Genomic DNA, 5,033 nt, shown 5'->3' with positions numbered 1-5,033 from the left:
GAAGGCGTAACTGACCATGGTGTAAATGCATGCGTTCGTAGAAAAACGGGGATTACTAGTGTTTTGCATGGAACGGGCGCACGACGACGCTCCTTTTCCGTCCGAACGCGCAGCGCCTGAACGCTTGTATTAAACTGCTTCTATTGTACATTAGACGCAAATCAATTACAAGGTTGTTGCGACAGCCAAATCTGAAGCTTGCATTTTGAAATTAAGATTGGCTGTCGCAATAAGCTTGCAGTCGAGCTTGCATTTAACTGCAGCTTTATAAGGCGGCGACTAACAAACACGAACATTATCAAGGGTCGTGTATCATCATATTAAATCTAACTCTCGCGAAAACGGACCTCGCTCCTGACAATATTCGGCATTAGTCTTATTAAACGAAGCTAATACCCGACGTATCGTTTGATCTCGTCGCGACTGTCAAAAGTTTGCGAAGCGGCTCTGAAGTGGAGGCTCTAATCGTAGTCTGATCGTGTCGCATGTAAACGCGCACGCACGTACGCACGCACGCGTGATACGCGGGCTGGCGTACGCGGCGCGATCGACCGTGCCGGTGGCGTTTCTAACAAATTAACGGCCGATATCTCCGTCGTTTACCCTGCTCCTTTGCCTTCTGGCTCCACCTCCCAGCTCCGAGGGAGCGGGCCGGCCCGTAAGAGGAGCCGCGGCGAGGCCGACATCCAGCGTCTGCGCCCGCGCGGGAGAGAGATCATTTTTGCCACGTATTTGCAAACTGAATAATAAATACCGCGAAATATATACGCGAAAGAGCAGCGTGTTCCGCCTTCACGCAGCTCGCGCTCGGCGCGGATTGGTCGCGCCGGTCGCGAGGGGACGGCGATCCATTCGCCGTCTCGCTCTCCTCCGCGCCGCGCCGCGCCGCGCTGGACCTACTTTATACACGCACACGCGCACGCCACCTGAATGCACGTGCACGACGGAACTCGTGGAGAAGGGGTACGTCTGTACACGCTGCACTGGCTGTGTGCGTTGTCTCTCTCTCTCTCTCTCTCTCTCTCTCTCTTTCCTTTTATCTCATCGTTTGATTCTCTTTTTCTCTTTTTCTTTTTCTTTCTCCAGCAGGAGCGGAGAGAAGTGGCATTTGACTCGAGCGGGTCCGTCTCCCTTGGTTCTCTTCTGCGTCTCTCTCTCTCTCTCTCCTCTTTGATCTCTTCTCTCTAGTTTCCTCCAGTTTTCTTCGTCTCTTATGACTCTCTTTGCTTTCTTTTTATTTCTCATTTTGGATAGATTCTCTTTTTTATTATTTTATTACTCCATCTATTATTTTTTTTTATGCTTCTATTTGGTTTTTGTATTTCTACTTAATTATATTTTTTTATCATTATTACTAAGGATATATATTACTAAGGATTTTTTACTGGAATACGATAAATTTGTTTGCTTCTTTTTCTCTCGCATATATTTGATCGCGATATCCGGGGATCGATTTTGTTTCTTGAAACGAGGTAAAAATTACAAAAGTGAGTGAATTTAGAATACTAATAATTTCATTGGTCAACATTTAGTAAATTTGCTTTTATAATTTTCATCTTGTTTGAAGATACAGAATCGACCTTCTGTACCTAATTTGTAGTTTATGTCTTTCTTTTCTCTCGGAAGACGCTTTTCTCTTTGGAATACAATGAATTTCTCTTGTTCTCTCTATTTATCTCTCCTTTTGGCCCTCATGTAATCAAAAGTACCCGCATGAGCGTTCGATCGAATACATATCCATTTTCGACGTTGTTGCACCACCGTTCGAATAGGGTCTCCTCATTGCATTCGATGCATATATAAACTAGCTTTCTTAAATCCAAATCGTAGAAGTAATTCGACACAACGAGGAAAATTGATATCTCAGCACGTATTTGGGGGTTTCAATTTGATCGAGATTAATGATGTCCGTCCGTGAATTAACATACATGCACTATTTGTTAATTGTAAACATATTGAATTTTTTCAATCTGAATTTTAATAATAATAATATTTCAAAATGTAAGGGAAAAAGAAAGAGAGTGAAAGAATGAGAAAGACAAAAAAATAGATTACAAAAGTCAATTTGGAAATTAATTCGTAACTTGGTTGTTTTCTAATCAAAATTGCATAAGAGCGGAAGAAATAATCCGCATTGAAGGGATAATATCATTAAAGGGATTGACAATAGAAGCAACACGAAATATTGTATCAACGATAATAATACGCGACCGTTCCCGTCACGTTCCCGACTGTTAGAGATTTCATTTCGTTTTAGGGATTGTTCGGTCGAATAGCATAAATATTTATGCACATACGCAAGCATTACGCGCTTGCCAGCGCATTAACGAGCACAATGCACTTATATCGTTTCATATACATACCAGTCACTCAGGTGAGTGACGGCCGCCCGAGCGTGATGTTCTTCTCAGTTTATTTTACGGTTCCTTATGGTTGTCGCTTTCTTCCGTTTACCATTCGCTTCTGTTCCATCTCTATTTTTATATAACCTTCTAAAGAAACGTAATAATATATATAGGGTGTGCCGTCAATCATGGTATAACCGATCAAGTTAAAAATTATCAAGTTATCGCTCATGACGAAATGAAGAAAAAGTGTAGAATAGATTTTTTAGATTCACGATAAAGAAATTTGTACATTGAGAAAAAATATAGTCAATTTTAATAAATATTCAGTTCAATGCCAACTAAATATTTATTTACAGTAAATAAATATTTGTTCAGTAGATTTTTAATAAATATTTAATTAGTAATATTCAACTAAATATTTATTAAAATTGATTATATATTTTTTATCATTGTATTTTTTATCCATTCGCTCTTTTTCCGTGAGATTTATGCATTTCTTTCCGATAATTTATGTCCTTTCTCTATCAATGTAGATAACTTAACTTAAGTATTGCACAGAAAAAATTATTTTGCTGAAATATTAAAAAATTTAACTACACCAAATGTACACTGAGAAAAAAATATAGTTAATTTTAATAAATATTTAATTCAATACTGTCAACTAAACATTTACTTACAGTAAATAAATATTTGTTCAATAAAAAAAATAACGAATTAACATTTCTTGTATAAATATATCTTTATATTTAATAAATATTTAGTTGGCAGTATTCAACTAAATATTTATTAAAATTGACTATATTTTTTTCAGTGTAGATGATTTGGAAACAGTTTGTACTTTTTGTTAAATTTAATCGTGACACCCATTTACACAGATCTGAAAATGATTTATTTGGTCATCAAAATAATTAGGTCGTTCAAACTAATTTTAGAACGCTAGAAGATTTTGCAATATTATCAGCAATGCTTAAGCGTTTTTATATGATTATTTTTGTGGTCCAACAAAATTATTTTCAAATCTGTATCTATCTAGATAAATTTTTAGATATTTCAATAAAATCGTTTTTTTTATGCAGTTTAACTTATATTTTATTTTTCCTAAGAAAAATGAAGAGTAAATTAAACCGAAATTAAAGTTAAATTAATTAGTAGAAATGAATATAAATCGTATATCGAGAGCGATTAGCGCAAAAAACTTTCCTATTGTATTTCTTTTTGCGCCCCATGACGCGAGATAGCTACGTCATGGAGATCGGTATCGATCTTATTATCGAAAGGGCAGTCAGTAAGCACGCAAGTCGAGTGAGTTAGCACGGTATTGCCCCGTATCCTCTCAACTTGTTTTATAATCTTTTAAATATTCAGTTTGTACGCTCGGTTTTACATTTACTACAGCGTATCGGCCGCTACGCTGCACGAACTCGCGCGTGTACTAACTCGAAAATGATTATCAGTCAGATCGCAGATTGATGCGATTGGTTTTTCTTAGAAGGATCCGCTTTTGAATCATTCTCAATTAAGCTTAGTATTTATGGGAGTAGTTCAACGGAGGAAAGTTAGAGAATAGAAGTGAGACCAGCTGTCTACGGTTGCAGTGTCCTGTAAAGTGTGCATATGATTATCAGAAGTGACTCTCGGCTATATTTTTCGATTGTTGAGCTATCAAATTTAAGTTCGACTGAAGAAAATTTAAAATCTCCAAGGCTGAGTTGTTCCATCTTTCGGTAAAGGTCAGTTCACTGTCTTACTCTTTTACTCTTTTGTTTATCCAGTAGGTAAATTATTACATAGTTTGTCCGAAGGTGGAACAACCGGCCCTAAAACTTTTAGAACTGATTGTCACTCTAAAGAATAAAATCTTACTCTTAAAGATTGAAAATTGAACTATTCTTTTTTCAAGAATGACTTAATTTTCACTGTTTAGAGTGAGATTTCACTACAAAGAATATAGAATATTTACCGCAACAAAGAATCCTACGCGCGCAAAAGGAAAGCCGCTTGTTTACATTAATTTGTGACGCATGATTTTGCGTGCGCGGAATAATTAACGCGTGTTCTCTCTGCCCATTTTTATTTCCCCCTTCCCTCTTCATCATACACATTTATTTTTCACGGGATAAAGTTCGACGTAACGAAGCGTCCGACGTTAACGAAGCGTTAAAGCGAGACAGGTGGGTCGCATTAATGCAACACCGGGAGGAATATGAAACGAGTAATCGCAAAAAAGTCGCATTAATATAGTAATAATAACAGAATAAAAATACGTGATTTTTTTTCTCTCGCGAAAACGACGCGGAGTACATTCGCATGTAGTTTATATTTAGACTCGCGCTTAGAGCGAATTTATAGTCATTGCTATCGGGATCCTTTATGCACCGTCCCTTGGCGATATTGCGGTGTGCCTACACTCTTCTAACACTCTAAGCCGACGGTTCTCAAATCTTTTTTTGCTCGCGACGCACTATTGTCCGAAAGATGAATTACTTTCGCGAAGCAATTCGCGGGTGCTACCTTACTTTTTTACCTTTTCAGGCAAATACCGAAGAAGGAAATATGTTTTTTTTTTAAAGAAAATTAAATACAGATTCTTTTCTTTGCCCACGTAGCGATCACAATGTGCCCAAATTTTCCACGCGACGCGCCCTTTGAGAGTCACTGCTTCAGACGTTAGAGAAAGAGAGAGAG

The sequence above is a fragment of the Atta colombica genome, unplaced genomic scaffold, assembly GCF_001594045.1.
Source record: "Atta colombica isolate Treedump-2 unplaced genomic scaffold, Acol1.0 scaffold160, whole genome shotgun sequence".
NCBI classification, from domain to species: Eukaryota; Metazoa; Arthropoda; class Insecta; order Hymenoptera; family Formicidae; genus Atta; species Atta colombica.
The sequence above is the reverse complement of the archived record's forward strand: the minus strand, read 5'-3'. Positions refer to the sequence as shown.